The sequence below is a fragment of the Thamnophis elegans genome, chromosome 11 (assembly GCF_009769535.1).
Source record: "Thamnophis elegans isolate rThaEle1 chromosome 11, rThaEle1.pri, whole genome shotgun sequence".
Taxonomy (NCBI): Eukaryota; Metazoa; Chordata; class Lepidosauria; order Squamata; family Colubridae; genus Thamnophis; species Thamnophis elegans.
The window spans coordinates 21,466,498-21,480,486 of NC_045551.1; the positions used below are offsets into that span (position 1 = coordinate 21,466,498).

The 13,989-nt window shown below is 45.2% G+C and overlaps 1 protein-coding gene and 1 non-coding gene across 2 annotated transcripts in view; one reads left to right on the forward strand and one right to left on the reverse strand.

Moving 5' to 3' along the window:
- Positions 1-13,989, reverse strand: part of GRPR (gastrin releasing peptide receptor) — a 32,793-nt gene that overhangs the window by 11,131 nt on the left and 7,673 nt on the right. The window lies entirely within an intron of this gene.
- Positions 4,402-4,547, forward strand: LOC116515157. Its single transcript, XR_004256210.1, has one exon. It is a non-coding gene; the product is annotated as a U4 spliceosomal RNA (small nuclear RNA).

Consider the following 13,989-nt stretch of genomic DNA (forward strand, 5'->3'; position numbering starts at 1 on the left):
TGTTTTGGGCACCTTTTTCCCACCTGGGCCTATTCACAGATGCCACTTCGGATCCTTTCTCAGGTTCCCTGGCTCCTGTTTTAGCACACTCCCTAATCTGGTTCAGTGGTCTTCAACTCCCCTCACCAATGAATGGGAAGACACTCCCCCCTCCATCCCCAAATCCTGAATGCCTTTGCCAACTGGAAGGAATGGAGGCTGAGAAGCAGAGTTACAGGGATTCCTTGGGAGAAAACGGCACATTTTTGGCTCTTTTCACCTCATTTTATTCCGTCCAGAAAATGCGGGGAGCGGCACGGAAGCCCCGGGGCTGCTTCTGCTCCGTCTGCTGGACTGTGGGGCTTGGAAGGGGGCGGGAAGAGTGGCGGGGCTGGCGGTGGCCAGCAATGGCAGGCTGGAATCCCCTCTCCAAGGGATCCCCGTCCAGAAAATGCGGGGAGCGGCAGCGGAGCCCCAGGGCTGCTTCTGCTCCGTCCGCTGGACTGTGGGGCTTGGAAGGGGGCGGGAAGAGCGGCGGGGTTGGTGGTGGCCGGCGATGGCAGGCTGTAATCCCCTCTCCAAGGGATCCCCATCCAGAAAATGTGGGGAGCAGCAGTGGAGCCCCGGGGCTGCTTCTGCTCCATCCGCTGGACTGTGGGGCTTGGAAGGGGGCGGGAAGAACGGCGGGGCTGGCGGTGGCCGGCAATGGCAGGCTGGTTCGCCTCCTCCTCCTCCAACAGGCAACAGCAGTGATCCAGTTGTAGACTCGAGTATAAGCCGAGGCAGCTTTTTTCAGCCCAAAAAGTGGGCTGAAAAACTCGGCTTATACTCGAGTATATACGGTAGGTAAGCTTCAATGTAGCTTTTAATCCAAGAAAAGTTTTTTTTAATATTTCTATTTACTGTATATACTCGAGTATAAGCCTAGTTTTTCAGCCCACTTTTTGGGCTGAAAAAAGCCGCCTCGGCTTATACTCGAGTCAGTGAAAAATTTGCCCGAAATGGAGGAGAAAAGGGCGGGGCCATGCCGCTGGGTGACGCTCGTGAATGGCCCAGTGCCCCTGTGAGTTTCCCCTCCCTCTGTGTCAGTTTGCCGCGCAGCGCGCACCGCACCATCCCCCCTCCTCACGTTCTAATGTAATGCAGGGCTGTCTTACGATTCCCCTTCCTCCCCCTCCTGCCGCTCTGCAACGATGTCCCACCTCCTCCTTGTTATGGCAAGCAGCCACATAGCGATGTCCCACCTCCTCTGGTACAGTGATCCAATGATAGGAATCACTGTGCTGTGTGTCATAGGAGGCGGGACATCGCTCCCGCGGCTGCACGGGACATCATCATCACAGCGGGACATCAGCATCATGAGGTGAGTGAAGTATTTCATTGAATACACCGCTAGTTTACTGTTTTTCTTTGAAATAAATATTCAAAAACATTATTGGTATCTATTTTTACTTTTGAAATTTACCGGTAGCTGCTGCATTTCCCACCCTAGGCTTATACTCGAGTCAATAACTTTTCCAGTTTTTTGTGGTAAAATTAGGTGCCTCGGCTTATATTCGGGTCGGCCTATACTCGAGTATATACGGTAATATAGAAAAATACTATACTTTAATTGTCACTTTTTAGGCGACCATCAGCATTTTTTTTTCAGTGTCCTAGAAACACCTACATTTTTTTCTAATACTTCTAGAAAAAATATTTTGAAAAATACAATATTGGGGACAGACATAAATCTCTGCAAGGAATTATTGTTTGTCTTGAAATAAATCAGGTGAATTCACATGGCTGCAAATTAGCCTGAATGCATTTGCTTCTTGTAGTGATCATTGCAATTGCTTTAAAGTGAAATCCTTAAGAATCGCTTAAATCACTTTGTGGTAAGATTTTATAAGTGAGTTCTGAATTGCTTGAACCAAGATATGTTGCTAAAGCAACCATCAGTCCAGAAAACAACATAATTTGTATATATTAATGAATGAACAGCACTGAGTATCAAGATATATTAAATGTAACTGTTTTAATATTTCAAGTTCATATTACATTTTTCTAATTATTTCATATTGTATCTGTATGTTGTATCTGTCCGCCCCGTGCCAACTCAGTGAAGCGGTAGAAGTGATGTGCCAGTGCCTGGAGGCTGTCAGGGTCTGGATGGAAACGAACAAGCTGGCGCTCAATCCCCACAAGACCGAGTGGCTATTGATGCTCCCTCCCAAAGATGGTCCAGCTATTCCATCTCTCAGCCTGGGGGGTGAAATTATACACCCCTCAGAGAGGGCCCGCAATTTGGGAGTCCTCCTGGATCCGCAGCTGACTTTAGAACATCATTTGTCGGCTGTGACCAGGGGGACTTTTGCCCAGGTTCGCCTGGTGCACCAATTGCGGCCCTACCTGGACCGGGAGGCCCTTCGGATAGTCACTCATGCCCTCGTCACCTCAAGACTGGACTACTGTAACGCGGTCTACATGGGGCTAAATTGAATTGAATTGAATTGAATATTGTATCAAACGATTAATATAATTATATTTCTGTAACTTTCTTCACTTCTATTACTGTTCTTTAATCAACTTTATCAAATATTTTTTCTCTATGCAAGTGATATTGCAAACGAAGCAGAAATAATGATTTTTTTAAAAAAATCAAAAGGATGATAAACTATTAGTACTACCTATTATAGAACTATTCATGTAGTCTAAGAAATTGAATACAACTTGAAAGGAATCTTATTTTTTAACAAACCAGTGGGATTTATTTCCCTATGCCTAGTCTTACAAACTTTTTGAAGATCATCTAATGGTGATACATATTTGTTGGGGATCCAACAGCACCCAGTCTTTAGTGCCTCACGATGCAGTAATGATTGAATTTTAATGTTACATGATCACAAGTTTCAGTGGGCTGTAAATGCACCATTAAGTAGCTATACCCTGTCTTCCCTTTTTCATTCATTTTGCCAACTTTATCTAAGAGATTGCTAATCCCAGGTTATTTACTTCTGCCTTCCTTCTAGCTATGCACATGTATTTTTCCCATGGAACAACAACTAATGGAGCAGAATCATTAACAAACATAATTAGATTCAACTAAAAGGACATCACACTGTCTGGATCCCAACTGACTTACAAACTTACAAAAATTATGTTCATCCCTGTACCTGTAGAGATCTATCCACACAGTACTTTTTTGTTTTAAAAGAAGAAAACAAAGAAATTGACTCCATATTATTTGAAGCGTAAAATGACAAGTGTATGAGGACTCCATCATGGTATATTTTTCTCAGCAAAAATAATAATAAAAAAGAAGCAACACATGTTCAAGAAATCTAAATACAAAACAAGCATATATTTTAGAAAGCCAGATAAAAGAAAATTCAGTACAAATTACTTTTCTCTAACAAAGTTGTAAAGAAAATGCCTAATAAATTTGTAGGTTGGGAAACAAAGACTTCATAGCTTGCTAAAGATGTGGAAAATGTGATAGATTTAAATAATAATTGGACACCTATGACAAGGGATTTAAGTGCTGCCAGGTCAGAGTAATCAGTGTGCTTCAAAAAACTCATTTGACAAGATCTCTGCCCTTTAAACCTAATGAATAATACAATCATTGATCAAACCTCATGAGCTAATAAATTAGCACTTTTCAAATCATTTTAAAAAGTCTCCCTAACCTAAAAATTTTAGCAAATGGATTTTCTCTTGTTCTGCACAATATTCCAATTTAAATTACTTGGAAATCACAGGACATTATCTCAATTAAAAAAACAAATTTCTAAAAGAAATCAAACTGTTACCATAGCTATACAAATATAATAATTTTCAAAAGTAGGATTTCATTTGAGTAGCAGGAGTAAACAAGAAATAATTCTGATAATTTGGAATTTTTATTCATGAGATGGGAGTGGGCATGGGGGAAATTTTAATTAAAGTAGCCCCTATTCTACCCTAAATTAAGAGATTACAGGGTTGTAAAAAGGGAAATTACAGATTGCAACGAAAATAACTATAATATTCTGCTATTGGAAGTTTCATAGTGCCAGATGTCCTTTTCCAAGTTACCTGAAAAATAGTTAAGAGGGACCAGGTATACTGATATAAACATGACATTTCATATATTTTCAAGAATAATTTGCATTATTCGAGACAAATGACTTCTTGACAGATGCTTCTAATCAAAATATTAATGCACATAAGCACTGTTTGTAACTGGGAACTTATTTATGATTGATACAGAGCACTTTCCACCCTCTGCTTAGGAGAAGTGATGACATTAAGAAGATAGAATAAACTATGCTGGGTGAAAAGCCATATCCCCAAGGTCCATTTAAAGAATAGCAGGGTGGAAGCAGGTTGATCCTCAGTGGGGATGCTCTTCCAGAGTTCTACAACCCTCCTGTCAGAATTCACTTGTTCTCTTTATTTAGCTTTGCGCAGTGGCAGCATCATAGCTAATGAGGTTTATCTGAGGCGTGATTATTGCTAATTGAATTGAAACTTTATTTACTTCTACTGTGGGCCTCTGACTTTGCTGTAATACAAGTAATTCTTTTCTTATAGCTGTTTCCAGATCATTTGCTTTCTTTTAATCATCACATCATAATGATGGCTGGTGTCCAATGGTCATTGCATAGAGATTGTCTTTATTCATTTTTAAACTGAAGAAAGATACTTGCATTTCATATAATCTACCCTATCCAACCTGATTTTTTTTCTTTATGCTAACTAGATAATGGGATAGTTGTGGATGATGAAACTTGAGAAATTGAGATTCAATCCAATACTAATACAACAGGTGTCATTACAAGAATTATGCTACAACAGTCATAGAAAAGAGAGATTGTGTCTTATTCCTGATATGGAAAACTGTATGGTCAAGTTAACTATGAGACTGCCTCTTTTTGAAGGTATCTGCACCAGGTCACAAAAGATACTCCAGGTCCCTTCCCTTAAATGTTGTCATCTAGTGGGACCTATAAAGTGCACCTTCGTAGTGGCCCCTCTCCTGTGGAATACCCTCCCCCAAGAGTTGGCAAGGCCCCAGCCTTCTAGCCTTGCAGATCATAAAAAGTTGGCTCTTTCTTCAAGGATGAAGATAGGATGAGGCTGGAGAGCTGTTTCTTGCATCATGGATTTTGGTTTTCGTTGTTGTTTCTCATATACATTTGTATTGTTGTTGCTGTGAGGTACCCAGAATGTTATATGAGATGGGTGGCCATATAAGTCAAATAATATTAAGAGAACAAATTGTAGCAAAAAAATAGTTTTGGAAAATACACAGCACATGAGTCACGGATTACCCACTTCTGCCTTAATTATTAAAGACTTTTAAACCCATCACAAGCACCATTAATTGGGTAAGAAATTATAGCAGTTCTGACATGAATACATGTGGGAACTCCTATATGCCACAATTTCTGGCCAGTTGCATTAATCTATCTCATGATTACCTAACAGTAATCTAAACGTAAAATCACTAGTACTCTATGTTACTGCAGCCAGGTCTCCTCCAGGGAGGAATGCACCCAGTTTATATGCCCAAAGTAGACCAAAACTTCTTTTTGCAACCAATATTATATTGCCGTCCAGTATCAACGCCAATTGAAGAGGATCCTTAGGCACAGATCTGATTCAAAAGTGGGGATGAAACCTCATTCAGAACACATCCTATTAATTCCCCAAGTCCCCAAAACTATTAACAATTAAATCTTGCTTTATGAAGTTTTCAACTCAGGGCATCTATTTAGGAAATATTGCCACAAAATAAAATGACTATATAAATGGGTACATATACTATATGTAAGTCTCTTGACACCTTTTATTCTGGTTTTGAACTTTTGGGCTGAAAATAGTACTTTGGAATAAATAATAGTAGTAAGAGCTTTTTCAAATAAGGCTAATTCTATCCATGGGTCAATTATCCATATCCTATTATCCCTGGGTAATTCTGTTATCCATATCCTATGGATAATTCTATCTATAGCCCACTCCAATTGTACTGTTTTATGGGAAACAGGATGGCATTATAATTCCATTCTATATTTATTTTATTCTGGCAGTGAAGTTTTGGTTTGTTCTTGGGATTGGTAGGGATTTTGGATAATCTCTCAATCTATCCACTTCTATTTTGTCAACATAAATATTTATTCCTTCATGCACAGTGCACGTAATTAAGCTTTGGCCCACACTCACAAATGTCATACAGTTTGCAGAAGGATAAATGTGTGATTCAAAATAGCTCTGGGAACTGTTTTCAACTCAGAACACTTTGATGTTTGTGCTGTGACTCTTAAATGAAAAAGATGAAACAGTGCAAATCCAAACACCTAAACCACTAGTGAATGTGAAGGGTCCTTGGTGCTCTCTGAGCTTGCTTGTTTTCTTGAAGACATTTCATTACCCTAACTAGGTAACATCATCAATCTAGTAAGGCAGTGACGTGCAGTGAGGTTTATGGTTGGTGAGGCAAGCGGGCAAAAGCCGCCCTATGTCGGACACAGCGGCAGGGCGTTCGGACACCCCGGTGCTGGGTCCGCCATAGATGCGAGACGTGGGGAGAAGGTTGAGCAGGGGGTGGGTGGGTTGGCTGGCTGGCTGGGGAGTAGGGATCATGGCCGCTCATCACCAGCAGCTTGGGTGTCCCAGCTCCATCCAAGCTGAAGAAAACAGAGGATTGTTCGTCGGAGGAGGTGGGAGGGCGAGGTGGTGGAGCGCGGTGGCGGTGAGAAGCAGTGTCTGTCAGCCTCTGCTTTGCTGCTGCTTCGGCTGCCATTGAAACGGGGAGGGGGGACATGGTATTTGGGAGGTGAATCATGAAGTGCTGGAGGAAGATTCTAGATGCTGACCTGACCATCTTACTGTGCATGTGGAGGAAGGGAGTTTCCCGCCAAGGTTAACTGTCCAGCATTCCATCCTGGTGATGACTTTTGAAGTTATCTCCCACCTGACAGTTGGGTGTATTATAATTGGACTATGGACTGGGGTGCCAAGGGGAGGGGATTGAATTATACATGATATTATTCGCTTTGGCGCCTAATTAACCAGATTCAGCTTAGCTTTGCTACTGTTCGTTTATAATTAGTAAAAGTACACTTAATTTCAAACAAATGGAGTTGAGTGGTTTCTTTCCTGATTACTAAATGAAGTGGCAGCTGACAGCGTCCCAGCCGCTGTGTCCGACAGAGGCATCTCACGTCTATGTCCGTCATAGGTGCGAGACGCCTCTGTCAGACACAGTGGCGGGGATGCTGCTTCTTGCCCCCGCCGTGCTCCGCCGCCTCACCCCGTCTCCTCCATCCCCGCCAATGTGTCCGACAGATGCGTCTATGGCAGACATAGATGTGAGACACCTCTGTTGGACACAGTGGCAGGGACCTGCTTCTCGCTGCCGTCGCGCTTTGCTGCTTTGCCCCCCCTCCCCCGATGAACAATCCTCTGCTTTCTTCATCTCGGACGGAGCTGGGACACCCAAGCTGCTGGCGATGATGGCGGGGCCACCTGAGCAGCCATGATCCCCTCTCCCCAGAGAGCCAGCCCACCCACCCCCAGCCCAACCTACTCCCTGCCTGGCCCACCGGCCAGCACAAGGCCTCACTGCTCTCCTCCTCCTCCTCCCCGCTCAAGTGGCGGCGGGCTCTGCAGGACAACGGGGTCTCATTCCTCCCCCGGCACGGCGAGGTCCAGCGGGCTGGACGCGGGTGCAAGGGGCCTGGCCCCGCGGTGCCTCCTCGCTCAGTTGTAGCTGGCAAAGAAAGGGGAGGGGAGGAGGAGGAAAGGGGGAGGGGAGCAGGATGGGGCTCCCAGTGGGGGGTGAGGAGAAAGGGAAAGGGGGTACAGTGGGCAAAAGAAAGAAAGTGCCAGCCCACCTGCAAAGGTGGGTAAAAGACCCGCATCTGCTGGCGGGCTGCCCCTCTCTTCTCAACCAAGGCTGCCCCTCTCTTTTCAAACAAGGCTGCCCCTCTCTTCTCAAACAAAAAGTTTGTTTGAGTGAAGTGAAGAACACATGCACACACACACACACACACAAACACAAACAAATTACAATAAAAAATTACTTACAAATTACATTAATTTTGAACTCCTCCCCCTCCCTCTGACCCACATACCTTTTCCAGCTGTTTCACAATCACAGAGGATTTCAACTCTGCTCTTGTCTGCCATGATGAAAGTGTAGAAAATGTAAAAAGAAAAAGGCAAGAGCTGCTGAGGTCAGGCTGGGCTAGCTGCTGCCAGAGCCTCCAATGGATGACTCTGCTTAACTGTTTAAAAAAGCCTCTTAAAAAAGTGCCCTCTACAGGAGGAGATGAGAGAACCACGTGCCTCATCTACCTAAGGAATTTTTTTGCTTTTAACCCTTGCTTAACTCTGCTCAAGTGATCATAAAGATAGACTAAATGAGGCACGTGGTTCTCACGCCTCCACCTGAAGAGGACACTTTTTAAAGAGGTTTTTAAAAACAGTTTAGCACTAAGTTTAGTTTAGTTTAGTTTAGTTTCACTTTATTTGTATGCCGCCCTTTTCCCTGGGGGGACTCAGGGCAGCTCACAATTCAAAAGGGGGGGGGGTAGGACAAACAATTCACAACATAAAAGCACTACATCATTTAAGAACTCAACAGTCATACAATTCGAGTAGGGGTTAGAGTCTTTAACCCCAGGCCAGCCGGGATAGCCAGATTTTAAGTGTAGCGCGGAAGGTCTGGAGGGTGGTGAGGGTCCGGATCTCCACAGGGAGTTTGTTCCAGAGGGTCAGAGCAGCCACCGAGAAGGCTCTCCTCCGGGTAGTTGCCAGTCTACACTGGCTGGCTGATGGAATTCGGAGGAGGCCTAATCTATGCGATCTTATCGGTCTAGTGGAGGTAATTGGCAGTAGGCGGTCTCTCAAGTACCCAGATCCAATACCATGAAGGGCTTTGTAGGTGACAAGTAGCACCTTGAAGTGCACCCGGAGATCAACAGGCAGCCAGTGCAGCTCGCGGAGGATAGGTGTTACGTGGGTGAATCGGGGTGCACCCACGATCGCTCGCGCGGCTGCATTCTGGACCAGCTGAAGTCGCCGAATACTCTTCAAGGGCAGCCCCATGTAGAGCACATTGCAGTACTCCAGCCTAGAGGTCACAAGGGCACAAGTGACTGTTGTGAGGGCCTCCCGGTTCAGGTAGGGACGCAACTGGTGCACCAGGCGAACCTGGGCAAATGCCCCCCTGGTTACAGCTGACAAATGGTGTTCAAAAGTCAGCTGAGGGTCCAGGAGGACTCCCAAGTTGCGAACCCTGTCTGAGGGGCATAAAATTTGACCCCCCCAGCCTCAGAGATGGAACACTTGGCCAATTCGTGGGAGGGAAGCACAACAGCCACTCGGTCTTTTCTGGATTGAGCACAAGCTTGTTAACCCCCATCCAGTTTCTAACAGCCTCAAGACCCTGGCTCATCACGTCCATCGCTTCATTGAGTTGGCACGGGGCGGACAGATACAACTGTGTATCGTCCGCATATTGATGGTATTTTATCCCGTGCCGTCGGATGATCTCACCCAGCGGTTTCATGTAGATGTTGAAAAGAAGGGGGGACAGGACCGAACCCTGCGGCACCCCATGTGTTAGGGGCCTAGGGGTCGATCTCTGCCCTCCGACTAACACCGACTGCGACCTGTCTGAGAGGTAAGAGGAGAACCACTGTAAAACAGTGCCTCCCACCCCCACCTCCCGCAGTCGTCGCAGAAGGATACCATGGTCGATGGTATCGAAAGCCACCGAGAGGTCAAGGAGCACCAGGATGGAGGCATGGCCTCCATCCCTGGCTCTCCAGAGATCATCAGTCAATGCGACCAAAGCGGTTTCTGTGCTGTAGCCAGGTCTGAAGCCGGACTGGAATGGATCGAGATAACTGGCTTCCTCCAAGGATCGCTGGAGCTGAAAGGCCACCACCTTCTCAACAACCTTCCCCACAAAGGGGAGGTTGGAGACTGGACGATAGTTGTTTAAAATGGCTGGATCCAAGGATGGTTTCTTCAGGAGGGGTCTCACCACCGCCGCCTTTAAAGCGGGGGGAAAGACCCCCTCCCGAAGGGAGGCGGTAACAACCACCTGGATCCAGCCTCGTGTCACCTCTCTGCTGTTTACAACCAGCCAGGAGGGGCACGGGTCCAGCACACATGTGGAGGCACCAACAGCTCTCATCGCCTTGTCCACGTCCTCAGGGGTAACAGCCTGAAAATCAATCCAGCGATGGCTTACCAGATTATCCCTTAGTGCCTCGGCTGGTTCTGCAGAATTGGAGTTCAGGTCCACCCAGAGCCGAGCAACCTTGTCCGCGAGGAATTGGACGTAATCCTCAGCCCTGCCCTGCAGCGGATCGCCCGTGTCCCTCCTATTTAGGAGGGAACGGGTTATCCTAAACAGGGCGGCTGGGCGTGACTCAGCGGACGCAATCAGAGAGGCAATATGTGATCTCTTAGACGTCCTGATTGCTCGAATGTATTCTCTGATGCAGGTTGTTAAAAGTGCTCGGCTCGAGTCATCCACTGTGGCTCTGGCAGAGTCATCCACTGTGGCTCTGGCAGCAACTACCTCAGCCTTTTTCCTTTTAATTTTTTTTTCTTTTCATGATGACAGTGGTGAGGCCCTGCCTCCCCTGCCTGCACGTCCCTGTAGTAAGGAGTGCTGTTTGCGGTGAGTTTATATTCTGGTGTCTGGCTCCATCCTACATCTTTGTTAGAGGAAAAAAGAAAAATGAAACCAGGCTTTTAAGATTCTGTTACTGTAGTCAGTGGTGGGCTCCTACCAGTTCGGACCGGTTCGGCCAAACCGGTAGTAGGTTGATGGCCTTAGTCGCTGGAACCAGCAGCAAACCAGGCCTGACACATACCCAAACCAGTTCTCCCGGCAGCGCCATAGGCGGAACCATTTTGTTTTTTGTTTCTGCGCATGCGCAGAACAATTTTAGTTGTAGTGCACATGCCTGTGTCGCATTCCTGAGCGAACTGGCAGTAGTCTCTGCCGGAACCCATCCCTGACTGTAGTGTGTATTAATAAAGCACAATTCTTTAAAGGATTTTATCTCTATAGATAAAAGTTATTCAGATTGCAACAAACCAAATAGAAATTTTCTGGACTAAACTGCAGATTGGAAAGCAATTATGTTAGTAATTTCATTTATCTTGAATTTTGTATTCCAGCTGCTGAATCCAAAATTGCACAGAAATGAGCATGCTAGGAAAATATATGCTCAGAGAGATCTGAGTGCAAGTCTAAATGAATGTTTTTGTGCATTTTGAAAAATCATATACTAAACACCCGTGCAACCAAATCAGAATAAGAATAGAAATGGAAAGGATCTTGGATGTCTTCTAGTCCAGTCCCCAGCTCAAGCAGGAGCTCCTATACCATTTTTGACAAATGACTGTCCAGTCCCTTCTTAAAATTCTCCAGTGATGAAGCACTGATAACTTCTGAAGGTAAGCTGGTTCCACTGGTTAATTGTTCTAATTGTTGTAAAGATTTTCCTTAATTCCAGGTTGCTTCTCTCCTTCGTTAATTTCCATTCATTGCTTCTTGTCCTGCCCTCTGGTGCTTTGCAAAATAAATTGACCCCCTCCTCATCATTGTGACAGCCTCTCAAATACTGAAATACTGCTATCATGATGGTGCAGTGGTTAGAATACAGTACTGCAGACTACTTCTGCTGACTGCCGATTGCCATCAATTTGGCAGTTCAAATCTCACCAAGCTTAAGGTTGACTCAGCCTTCTATCCTTCTGAGGTCAGTACCCAGATTATTTAGGGTAATATGCTGATTCTGTAAACTGCTTAGAGAGGGCTGTAAAGCACCATGAAGAAGTATATGTCGAAGTGCTATTGCTATCATATCCCCCCCTAGTCCTTCTTTTCTCTAGACTAGCAAAACCCAAATCCTGCCACCATTGCTCTCCAGGCCTTTAATTATCTTAGTTGCTCTTCTTTGCACTTTTTCCAAAGTCTCAACATCTTTTTTTGTAATGTCATGACCAAAACTGGATGCGGGTGTGGTCTTACTAAGCCTTTATAAAGTGGTACTAATACTTCACATGATTTTGATTCTATGCCTCTGTTACCTTCATATGGGTAATGTAGACCATGATCTAGGAAACCAACATTTTGTTGATGACACCAGTTTTTAAGCCAGTAGTTTGTTTCTAAAATCCTTTGCTTTCTCATTGGATGTTGGCCTTTTGTTGGAAGTACAGATTAATTTTTGTTTTCACCAATTGTAGGCTCATCCTGTAATTTCTTGTATCAACTGCTTTGGCACATCATAATCGAGCTGCTGCATGTGTGTAAGTTCTCCATAAATAGCAGTTTTGCGATGGAAACCTTAAAAGCACTCAATAGTGCTTTGAAAATGAAGTCAATAAAGTAACTTCAAAGCAGGAAGTAATCAAATTGAAAAATGTCTGAAAAGGCAAACTCCTAGACATTTTTACAGCTTCACAATATTGATTCTGTTCTGTGTGTACACTACCAAAAGGTGCTTTCAATATTGATCTTCTGTTGATAGGAGAAGAGAGGTAACTGATTTCTGGCATCCTGCCTCTCTCTTCAACAGGTAATCCCTGTTTTTATCCTTTCAAGGGATATTTCCTTTGCTCACTACTGAACATTCATACCCTAGACCAGGGGTGGGTTTCAACTGGTTCGCGGCGGTCCCTGCGAACTGGTTGGTCGGCGAACCCAGAAGTAAGTAACTTCCGGGAACGGCGAAGGGCCCACCCGCCCGCCCGCGGTCCTTACCCGGTTTTGACGAGTTCTGCGCTTCCACGCATGCGCAGGATGCATATAGCACCTGCACAATCCTCCAGGAGCAGCTGGAGCATCGCACAGACGCTAGTACACATGCGTGCACTGCGCGCGTGCATGAGGATGCCGCTGGCCCCGTTCCAACCGAACCGGTTGGAACGGGGCGAGAAACCCACCCCTGCCCTAGACCCAAATCACTGAATTAGAAAATTACTCTCTTCCAAAAGCATTAAGTAGTACCATTCACTCCACTCCCTTAAATGACTTGCTTTTTTTCCTTCCCTTTTCTCCATCACCTGGCATAATATGGTATGCCATACTCAGATACTGGCAATGTCATATCAAGATATTAGATATACTACATTGTGCTTTCAGAAGAAAAGTACAATATTAATAATATAAATATATAAATGATAAATTTTAAAGACTTTCAATGGGAAGTGTCTCCAGGGCAATAACAAAATACAACTATGATTGTGTGATTATTGTATATCAAGTATTTCATTCTCTCCCATCTTCATTCCTTTTAGATTATGAATCTGAAGACAGGGAATATTCACGTTTTGCTGACAGCTCAACAGTGATGTACAATCCTTCATTAACAGCCACAACTAGGACTGGCAACTACTTTTCCTGAATCATGGCCTTGTCACCTGCAGATTGGACTTCTGTAAATTGATGTACAAGATTTTGTCCTTGAATAGTATCTGGAAGCCTCAGCTGGTATAGATTCAGAGGTGGTATTTAGAAGGTTCACACTGGTTCGCACAAACCAATTGCGGAAATTTGGCGTGGGTTGCCGAACCGGTAGTAACCTCTGACTGGCCATACCCCTGAACCAGTTGCCAGATTGCTACTTGCTCAACCTGCCCACTTGCTGCTCATTCACTCCACCCGCTCAGCACTCGCTCACCCCACCGCTCAATGCTCACTCGATGCTGACTTTCCCCAACTGCCTGACACTCGTCCCGCGCATCCCAACCCTATATATGTTACCTTCACTTTGCCATGTGGCCAAGCTATGCACCTCATCAGTCCCCTCTGCACCTCATCCACTCTGCTCAGCTCACCAATGGTAAGTAAGCATGCCTCCTGCTCACCCTTCACCTTGGGTTGGGGGCCAGGGCCCCCAGGAATGCGCAATTCCCTGAGGCCATGGAGCCACCGCCCACCTTGGCTGGTTTGGGGAATGCACCATTCCCTGGCTCTGGCCTTGCCCTGGATCACCGCCCGCTCACTGC